At 36.8% G+C, this 11703-nt stretch overlaps 1 non-coding gene across 1 annotated transcript; it reads right to left on the bottom strand.

Moving 5' to 3' along the window:
- Positions 1–1120: 1120 nt before the first annotated feature.
- TRNAI-UAU lies at positions 1121–1193 on the bottom strand. The gene has a single exon. It is a non-coding gene; the product is annotated as a tRNA-Ile (tRNA).
- Between the last annotated feature and the right edge of the window lie 10510 nt (positions 1194–11703).

Below are 11703 nucleotides of genomic sequence, written 5' to 3'. Positions count from 1 at the left end.
AACCATGCTATTTTATGTATTATGCAATGCTAGAAAGAAAATATGCATGACTAGAATATGAGTTGAGAAATATGGATGAGTGTGGTGGTATGCATGATGAAAAAAATTATAAAAATTTTCCTATGATAAGATTTGTGATGAGTGATGTTTTATATGTTTAATGTTATGTCAGAAAAGAGGATGGGTTAACGTTGTCTGTGTTTCAGGTAATTAATGAATGTTATCTCTCCGACGAGCTTGTTTTACTTGTATGTGTGCATGATATAATATGTGTTAGCTTAAGGTGTTTGACTATTTGTTCTCCCAGTGGAGTGTGTTTATTTGCAAAGAAGCAGGGTGTTAAAGTTAGGTTGGCTAGACAATGACTTAGGTCAGGACACCTCTAGTAGAATGAGCACCTAAAGATCGTGAGTGATGGTCAGAGGGTCTAGACCCTGATTCTCCTAAACTAAGAAAGACTCGAAAACTCAAAATAAAACAGCCTAAAGTCAAAAGTCCGCGTTAAGTCATCTAGCCGCCTTAGGAACCCAAAGAACCTCCTCAGCTCCCGGGTATGACCAAGATGAAGTTTAAATTATGGATTATGCGCTTAGGTAATTGATAGGTATATCTCCCTAGCAAAGGATGCATGAAATAACTCAATTAAGATTAGGTTGCTACAACTAGTGCGGTTTACTCGTTGACTTAGATCAAAACGTTTACAGTACACCCTGCACCCCAAGATCAAAGGTGTCTACAGATCCTCCACTACCCTTTCCAATCTGGTGGCGAACTAAGCACATGCCAATTATGATAATGTGAGCTTCAGCTTTGTGGAATGGCAGGCTGATACACTACCCTTTCCAATCTGGTGGCGAACTAAGCACATGCCAATTATGAGAGGGGAGTATAGGTCCATGCAATTACCTGAAACTATTTTTAACACGGGGTGAGTATTAAAAATATTCAATAAGATTGTAACAACCCTAAATTTCCACACTCAAGAAATTTAACTCATAACCCTTACATTTGTAAGGTAAGAACCCTAATAAGAGCCTACAAGTAAGTGGGCTTAATGAGCTCATCCCATAATTTGTTCGTTTACGCGATTGTTCATTTAACCGGGTGACTAAGTTTTGATTGGATCTAACGGGGCTCGAACCCACGACCTTCGGCTCATAAGACCAACGCTCTAACCAACTGAGCTAAGAACCTTGGATGCTTTTCTTAAATAAATGTTTGAATGAAAATAATATTCCTCGAACTCTTTTTTTTCTCCAACTTTAATTGATAAGAAAATACATTGCAGAACTCAAAAGGGTTTTTCTACCCTCTTTTATAAAAGAATACCTATTCAAATAACCATCATGCATGACCTTCCTATCAAATTGCGAATGTCGGCCTAGCAATATGCCTCCAGCAAGTATGGGTAGCACATCACAAAGAACTTTATCTTTATGTTTCCCCTAAGTAAAAGATATTAAACTTGAGAAACTACCTTTATTGTTCCACTATCATTGAGACATTGAAGCTTGTAAGGTTTAGGATGGTGTTGAGTTGGAATTTGCAACCTTTTGATCAACATGGTACTTAATACATTGGTGCAACTTTCACTATCAATAACAATACTACAAGGAGTCCCCCTGACTAAACACCTTGTGTGAAATAGGTTGTCTCTTTGATCATCAACATTATTCTCCGTAACTTGAGTTTTAAGAAGTCTTCTCAACAAGTGTCAAATGACTCCCATCTTCCAATTCTTCATCATTCTCTTGGTTTTCTTCTTCAACTGGCTCATCCTAGTCACTTTCCTCAGTATTGTGACAGCTTGTCCATTCTTGATGGTCATGACTCTCTTGTTAGGATCATCACCACTAATATGACCAATTTCTTGACATTTCCAAGATTTGATGTCTCTATTTCTTTCTAAAACCTCCTTGTATTCCTCAACTTTCTCTTTACCCTTTGAGGTCTCAATTTTGTTCTTTTTGTCAATCTCATACTTTCCTCTAACCTTAAAATCTATCTTTTCAATATTTGCATCCTTTTTCCAAGTGTTGAAAGTTGTAGACTTAGGAATAACATACCTCTTGGAGTTCTTCTCCCAAGCTAGTTGCCCTTCGATTTTGACAGCAAGGTGTAACAATTCTTGCATATCAAAGTACGCTTGCCTATCCACTTGATGAGCAAGTTGTGTGTTTAACCCACCAAGGAATCTGGCCATTATATCATCGTTGTCTTCATCAATGCATGCTCTCTTCATAAAGACCTCCATTTCTTTGTAATATTCTTCAACACTCTTGGATCCCTATTGCATTGTATACAGTTTTTCCTTGAGTACTCGAGAATAATGCTTAGGAATGTACATTTTTCTCATTAATAACTTCAATTCCTCCCACATTTCAATTGGTTCTTCATAATATCTCCTCCACTCTGATATCAAAGATGTCCAACATAATTACGTAATCACAAAATTCAGTCATAGAAAGCTTCAACTTTATTTCTTCACTGAAATTGTTGCAATAAAAAACATACTCAATTTTGCTCTCATATTGCAAATACTCTTCTAGATCAGATCTCCCATAGAAAGTTGGAAGCTTTACTCCCTTGACTCCTTCTCCTCTCTTATATTGGTACTCTCTCTCACTTCTTTTTTGTGCTAAAATTTCTCTACCCCTTGTTCTACCTCTTCCTCTACCTCTTCCTCTCCCTCTTCCTCTCCCTCAACCGACATCTCCTCCTTCCCCTAGGACTATGTCCACTAAAAGGGTGAAAGAACAATATCAACACAATGGTTCCAAATTTAGATGATTTAGAAAAAATGTCAATTGGAGTTTATTTGATATTCAAATAAACATGCAAATTGTCTAATGACAAGGATTTATAACAACTATATTAAGAACAATATGATTGGAATTTTTTATTTTTTTATTTATTTATTTTTTTTTTTTTAAGATCTAAATATGATCTACAGTAATAAAATGAGAATAAAGTGAGAAGATTACAAAGAAGGGTTGAACTCGCAGCAACAGAATAAATGGACAGATTTGAAGAAAAGAAAAACAATAGCATAAACGAAAAATAAAATGAATTCTAGAGTAGGCCACTAAGATGCAACCTAGGCTATGATATCAAATTGATAAGGCAACCCTAATCCCAACAATTCATGTTTTTGTGGGAGCAAAAACTGTTGAATCAATAAAATTAACACCTCCTTGTACAAAATTCGGATAAACCAAGATATAATGCTAGAATTAGATTACTTCTTAAGATCAAAGATCTAGAGCTCAGATGCAATCTACTACAAGAATTGCAGTAAACTTAGAAATGACAAAGATGATGCTCGAATTTCGAAAGGTGAAAGTCTCAATCTGAGATCTCAAATTCATTCATTCACAATCTCTTTTTTATGTAATAATTTGTGCGTATTTATAGTTACCCACAAAATAAATTTTCAATTTTTCAAATGTCCACTAAAGAAGTTAGCGAACAAAATTTAATCCCTATCCCTTAAATCTCCAAAAAAGAAGTCAATTTGACCAATGACTTCCACCCTTTTGCCCATACAATAATTATGAAATTAAAAATAATAAATAAAGTTTTCTAACAACTTATAAATGAAGTGCAAGCAACTTCTTCCCTTTCTTCAACCAGGCAAATATACGCTTCAAATGGTCCTTCCTCAATCAAATCAGCTTGTAACACATGAAATAATGGTTGAATCAAGCCTATCCAATTTTGTAGATGAAGAATGAATGCTTGTTGAATCATCTTGGCCTTGGATCGTGTAATAGGTCCAGTTGAAACATTTGGAACACCGTGATCCTTATCAAACTCATTGTATAGAATACCCCCACTTACATGTCTCTACATGAACGATTTGGATCAAATCATTTGTAATGATTATAAAGTGGGTCGTGTTAGTTTACTTAGTCTAAATAAAGTCTCACTTTGTGTAGAACTCTGTACTTTATAATAGGACATTAACTTTTAGAAGTCAGTTAGAGTAGACTCCTTATTTATCATTTATTTTGTTTTTTTATATATGACTATTTAAAAGCCTGGTATTTTCCCATTCCATAATAGAGCATTTTTCCTTCCAAAACTTACTTTTCTCTGCTATTATTTCTTTAATTTCATCATTTGGTATTAGAGCCATAATAAGGGATTTGATTAAAATTTGAAGTAGCAATCTTCAAGATGTCTACCGAAAGCTCTTTTGTGCAGCCAGTCATCCCAAAGTTTAAGGGGCATTATGATCACTTGGCAATGCTCATGGAAAACTTTTCGCGATCAAAGGAGTATTGGGATTTAGTAGAAAATGAAATTTCTGCAGTAGCAGGAGGATCTACATATGCACAACAGAAGAGCATTGATGATCAGAAGCTGAAAGATTTGAAGGCCAAGTATTATCTTTTCCAAGCATTAGATCGTTCAATTATAGAAACGATTCTAAACAAGGATACAACGAAGGACATATGGGACTCTATGAAGAAAGAAATATCGAGGAACAACTAGGGTCAAGCTTGCACAACTGCAAACACTCAGAGTGGAATTTGAAATTCTTCAAATGAAGACAGGAGAATTTTTAAATGAATATTTTGCTCGAACACTTGCAATAACAAATAAAACGAAAGAAAATGGTGAAAGAAAGGGAGACGTGGCTGTTTGGGAAAAGATTTTGAGATCTATGACTTTCAAACTTGATTATGTGGTTTGTTCCATTGAGGAATCTAAAGATATAGATACTTTAACCATTGATGAATTGCAAAGCAGCCTACTTGTTCATGAACAACGCATGCGTTCTCACATCAATGAGGAACATGCCTTGAAAGTGACAAATCTAGATCAGTCAGGAGGAAGGAGTCGAGGTCGTGGAAGTTTCAGAGGAAGGGAATGTGGAAGAGGTAGGCAAAACTTCGAGAAAGCCATAGTAGAATGCTACAATTGTCCCAAATTTGGGCATTTTCAATGATAATGTGCAAGTAAGAATGAAGTGACAAACTATACAAAGACAAAAAAAGAGATTTTACTGATGGCTTGCACGGGTGCGAAAAAGGAGGAAGATGGCTAATAAGATTGTTGGTATATTGATTCTGGCTGCAGCAATCATATGGGTGGAGTAAAGCAATATTTTTAAGATTTAAATGAAAAATTCAAAGATTCAGTAAAACTCAGCAACAACACAAGCTTGGTTGTACTAGGAAAGGGCAACATAAGGCTGCAAGTGAATGGAACAACGCATATTATTACAGAAGTGTTCTATGTTATAGAATTGACAAACAACTTGTTGAGCATTGGACAATTGCAAAAACGGGGAGTTGCTGTTACGTTTCAATATGGAAGGTGCAAGGCGTTCCATCATGAGAAGGTTTTAATAAAAAATACAAAGATGTCTGAGAATCGAATGTTCATGCTTCAAGCAACATTTCAACCTCTACCATCAGTGTGCTTCAACTCAATCACGGAGGACAAAGTGCAGCTTTGGCATTGTAGATATAGGCACCTGATAACTCTCTAAAAGTAGAGTCATATCTAGTCTTTTTGTAGTTAATATTGCACTTTTATTCACCATTTTCTCATTTATTACCTCATTGATTCTACTTAGTGAGCATGAAATCGTTTATTGCGGTCCAACATGAAAAAAAATATGATTTGACATAAATTGATCTTAATTGTACTTTTAATTGAGTTATGTGGTAAAATTTCAGACATTTATGCTAAACCATGAGGGAGTAGCAAATTTGGAAACAAACGGGGGATGACATGGAAATATTAAATTCACATCCGCCATCCAAGTGGGTCATTGACTACCCAATGAGGAACATCCTACGTGGACAACTTATTCCTTTTCAGCCTAAAGGGGAACTCATGCTCAATATAAAAGAAAAAAGAAGACCAAGAGGAGGGTGACACACTTTGGGAGAAAAAAAATCGGATTAGACAGTAGTACCTCTGCTGCTGTGAACTGCTGTGAAACCAGAGAAGAAGAAGAAAAACCCTAATCCAAGAAGGATAGATTAGGACAATGAGGTGGACGTGAGAGCTCAAGAGAAGGGAACTTTCATTGAAGAACGGCAACAAAGCTGGATAAGTCTCTATTCTCTTACTCTCTTTTCTTATTCTATCAATTTTATATGATTAAGATGTGGGTTCCTCTGTTTAATTCAGTTTGTATGGAGAGCTAAACTTTATAGGGGAGGCGAGAGAGTTTTATATAGTTTAAGTATGTTGACGGTATGATTTTAGTTTATTAAAGACTTGTTGTTAATGATTTACATGTGTGTTTAATTAGCTACTTTACATACATAGTTGTTCTCTTATTCGGGAGAAGAGAGGGAGCAATGAAATCCTCTTTAATACTCTAGTTCCATAGCAATGAGACTTGAAGGGTAACAGAAGGGTTAAGAATAATACTTCTCCTAGAGCCTTGTTAATAGAAATCACAACGATTATGAAAATAATCACCATTCATGACCCTCGGAAGTGGGCTTGGAAATCTATTAAAAGGAACTAAAATCTACCACAAAACTCAACAACTTATCTATTTAACCTCTCTTAGCCGAACCTTCCTTATTATAGTTGACTTTCTCATCATTTTCTGTTTTTCAATAGCAGTGACACTCTGTTTTAGTTTTGTTTAAGTAGTTAAAATCACCAACACCCATTTGAATGTTACCCAAAAACTCACTTAATTTTCAACAATAAAATTAACCAAAAGGATAGGTTCCCTGTGGAATCGATAATTTACTTATTACTTTCTACTTGTGATAGTGTATACTTGCACTTATTCTTGTGAATTTTACATCATTTTATTATATACATCCACAAGCGACCAACACTTGAGCTTTGATGGTTTGAAACCACTGAAAAAGAAAGAAGGTGAATGGATTACCTGAACTTAATTCTCCTTCAAGGCTTTGCAAGGACTGCTTAACAAGAAAACAACAAAGAGGATCTTTTCCAAAGCAAAGCACGTGGAGAGCTTCACAAGTGCTTCAATCAATACATGTTGATATATGTGGACCAATAAAACTCATCTCCAACAGTAAGAAAAGGTACTTTGTAACGCCCCTAATTTTCTTAACCTAATTAGTGACGTCATCCGTACATGCATAGATCTTTAAACGAAAAATTCAACATAAATAGTCTTGGAAACAACATCAGTCTTAGATAAAGGTTCAAAATCCGAACTAAAGATAACTCCGAAACGAAAACATTCAATAACTGAATTAGGAAATTTAAATAAAATGAACGTTCAATGATCTAACGTAAAAACCCAACTAAAAACATAAACGGGTAACTATACCCTCTCTTTATTCTTCCATGGTAACCTCAGCTCCATCGTCAGCCATACATCGGCGCCTTGCCTTTACTTGAAAAATGAAGGTAGCACGTGGCTTGAGTATTTTATGAAATACTCAATAAGTCACCCCACTATTGGGGTTAGAAATGCAAACACATGCAACATATGAGTGGGACCTAACTTTTGTAAACTTGCCTTGGGTGCTTTTCTATTCTGGGTAGGGTTGGATGTGTGGTATTTCTCCACACGAGACCCATGTACGCGCACAGAAAAGTCTCGCATGATATCACGGCGAACATAAATATCGAATTTCATTCTTTCATGACATAAAGAGGAAGTATCCCAATGCAAATTACATACAAACATGCATGAGGTCTCATAACTTACATTACATGACATATTACTTAATATGAAAATACGTTCCAATTCCATAAGCATTTCATGACATAATTCAGTTATACTACGTGCATACAGTCAACAATCATCACTTTCATGGCATATAGTACTAACATATCAATCATAAATTTTCATAACATTACCAGTCAATATAATTCATGTGTCACATAGTCATATCACATATAATATGGTGCATGCAGGGGCCACAGAGCACGCATCATCATACAACACATAATAAACTAACTCCAATAGTAAAGTCACTTACCTCGATGGCCTTGGCCAAAGTCACTCACAACAAGCTAATTCCAACGGTTAATTACGTCCTATAAGAACCACATAACATATTTAGAAACCTTTCATAACATATCCTAGCTAAACCTCATGTTAGTTATCAAGGTAAACACCTAACATAATTTAAGTTGACTATTAAGAGTCATACTAACCTTAGAATGCAAAAACAAGGGCAGAAACGTCTTTAGAAGGGCCGTAAGCCTAGAAATCGGTATATTGTGGGTATACCGAACTGACAAGCCAAGCTACCGTCAAGCCGAGGAAGTCTGATGGAGGAGTCGAGCCATGTATATACGTGCAAAGCCGAGAAAACGCGCTACAGGCATGCGTCTATGTTGAGCCAAAATGAATGCAGATCCTATTTGGGTAGAAAGCAACTACAGCTCGTGTCTTCATACGACCTGAGGGCTGGAAGCAGGAGTTGTGTCCGCGGGTATCCGACCCGATCCGGTGCTCGTCTTCCAAACCCGCAACACCCTAAAACCCTAATCAACGATGCGCCGACAACAACTTCTCGTTCCCATGTAGCCTCCTCCATTGGTTGGTTTCTCCACCATACCTTGACAAATGCAATGTCTTTTACCTTGCAAGCCAAAATTCCCAATGGTTTTTCCTCATAGCTTAAGTCTTCTACTACTTCTAGAGCCTCATAATCTATCACATGTTTTGGATTGGCCATATACTTACGAAGTACAGATACATGAAATACTTGTGTACAGTTGAGAGCGATGGTTGTAGAGCTAACATATACGCAACGGGTCCGATCCTCTCCAAAATTTCAAAAGTTTCTATAAATCAAAGAACTCAGCATTCCTTTGCGTCTAAACCTTAGGACTCTTTTCATCAGGGCCACTTTCAAGAATACCATGTCACCCACTTCAAACTCTAGATTCCTCCGTCTTGAGTTCGCATAGCTTTTCTGTCTACTCTGAGTAGTGCACATCCTTTCTCTGATCTTTTGCATCGCCTCATTCGTAACTTGGACCAATTTGGACCCACCAACTCACGTTCCCCTACCTCATCCCAACACAATGGTGTTCTGCATCGTTTTCCACATAATTTCTCGTATGGCACCATGCCAATTGTCGCCTGATAACAATTATTATAGGAAAATTCCATGAGATGCAGCTTCGAATCCCAACTACCAACGAATTCAAGCAGACAGGCACGTAACATATCCTCTAAACTTTGATTTAAACGTTCTTTCTGTCTGTCTGTTTGTCAATGAAACGTTGTACTGAAATCCAAGCGAGTGCCCAACGATTTCTAGAGTCCGCGTCAAAAGCTGAAGTAAAACGTGGGTCACGATCTGATACAATTGATACTGGAATTCCATGCAATCTGACAATTTCATTCATGTACAACATTGTGCAATTGTCTACTGTGTAGGTGACCTGACCATGTAGCCCTTTAATTTTCTTGGTAATCCTACCATGAAACCCATGGGAATATTCTCCCATTTCCATGGTACACTGAGAGGCTACAATAATCATGTTGGTCTCTGTCTTGGTGTCTTGACCTGATGGCAAACCAAACATCTACTTACAAACTCTACGATATCCGTCTTCATTCCATGCCACCAAAAGTGTGTCTTTATATCTTGATACATCTTGGTACCTCCAGGATGCATAATGAATGGAGAATTATGTGCCTCCTTTAATATTCTATTCCTTTGTTATTCTACCATTGATACACACAACCGACCTTGATACAGTAGTCCTCCATCAGATATAGAGCTTCACAAGTGCTTCAACCAATACATGTTGATATATGCGGACCAATAAAACCCATCTCCAACACTATGAAAAGGTACTTTGTAACGCCCCTAATTTTCTTAACCTAATTAGTGACATCATCCGTACATGCATAAATCTTTAAACGAAAAATTCAACATAAATAGACTTGGAAACAACATCAGTCTTACATAAAGGTTCAAAATCCGAACTAAAGATAACTCCGAAACGAAAACATTCAATAACTGAATTAGGAAATTTAAATAAAATGAACGTTCAATGATCTAACTTAAAAACCCAAATAAAAACATAAATGGGTAACTATACCCTCTCTTTAGTCTTCCATGGTAACCTCAGCTCCATCGTCAGCCATACATCGGCGCCTTGCCTTTACCTGAAAAATGAAGGTAGCACATAGCTTAAGTATTTTATGAAATACTCAATAAGTCACCCCACTATTGGGGTTAGAGATGCAAACACATGCAACATATGAGTGGGACCTAACTTTTGTAAACTTGCCTTAGGTGCTTTTCTATTCTGGGTAGGGTTGGATGTGTGGTATTTCTCCACACGAGACCCATGTACGCACACAGAAAAGTCCCGCATGATATCATGGCGAACATAAATATCGAATTTCATTCTTTCATGACATAAAGAGGAAGTATCCCAATGCAAATGACATAGAAACATGCATGAGGTCTCATAACTTACATTACATGGCATATTACTTAATATGAAAATACGTTCCAATTCCATAAGCATTTCATGACATAATTCAGTTATACTACATGCATACAGTCAACAATCATCACTTTCATGGCATATAGTACTAACATATCAATCATAAATTTTCATAACATTACCGGTCAATATAATTCATGTGTCACATAGTCATATCACATATAATATGGTGCATGCAGGGGCCACAGAGCACGCATCATCATACAACACATAATAAACTAATTCCAATAGTAAAGTCACTTACCTCGATGGCCTTGGCCAAAGTCACTCACAACAAGCTAATTCCAACGGTTAATTACGTCCTATAAGAACCACATAACATATTTAGAAACCTTTCATAACATATCCTAGCTAAACCTCATGTTAGTTATCAAGGTAAACACCTAACATAATTTAAGTTGACTATTAAGAGTCATACTAACCTTAGAATGCAAAAACAAGGGCAGAAACGTCTTTGGAAGGGCCGTAAGCCTAGAAATCGGTATATTGTGGGTGCCATACGATACGGGGTCTTAGATATTGGACTGGTACCTGATTCCAGCTCTATTGCAAAATCAACATCTCATGTCGGAGAAATTCTTGGAAAGTCCTCTAGGAATACATTTGGGAACTCATTCACAACTGACAATGTTTCTAGGGAAACCTCCTCTTTCTTGGTATCCACAACGCTGGCTAGTATTGCCCACGCTCCGTCCTGGGCTAACTTATTTGCTTTCATCATTTATATCACCTTTGGCACAGTACCAAGACTCGTGACCTTGAATTTGAATTTGGTCTCGGACAGTGGTGTAAACACCACTTCTTTCTTGTAACAGTTTATACTAGCATAATGTTTTGCTAATCAATCCATTCCCAAAATTACATCATACAAGTCATATCAATTACTATTTAGTCTACCACTATTTAACTCCTGATATTAATACATGACTATCTTTTACTCTATAAGCAGCAATCATATTCACCCCTGCTGGGGTGCCTACTGAGAATCCATGCAATAAAGGTTCTAATACAAACTTTGCTTGACTAATAAAAATAATAGAAATAAAAGAATGTGTAGATCCTGAGTCAAAAATGTCAAAGCAAGGTGCCCAAGAACAGATAGTGTACCTGTCACCGCTGCATCAGGGTTTCCAGTATCCTTGCTGGTAGAGGCATAAGTTCTTGTTGGAAGACGGTTCTGAGTGGGGTTATCCGCGATGCGTAATGGCCTCTGCTGAATTCTAGTATCAGTGTACGGCCTCCAAGACAGTCCTTATA

Source organism: Cucurbita pepo, unplaced genomic scaffold, assembly GCF_002806865.2.
Source record: "Cucurbita pepo subsp. pepo cultivar mu-cu-16 unplaced genomic scaffold, ASM280686v2 Cp4.1_scaffold000123, whole genome shotgun sequence".
NCBI classification, from domain to species: Eukaryota; Viridiplantae; Streptophyta; class Magnoliopsida; order Cucurbitales; family Cucurbitaceae; genus Cucurbita; species Cucurbita pepo.
The sequence above is the reverse complement of the archived record's forward strand: the minus strand, read 5'-3'. Positions and strand labels throughout refer to the sequence as shown.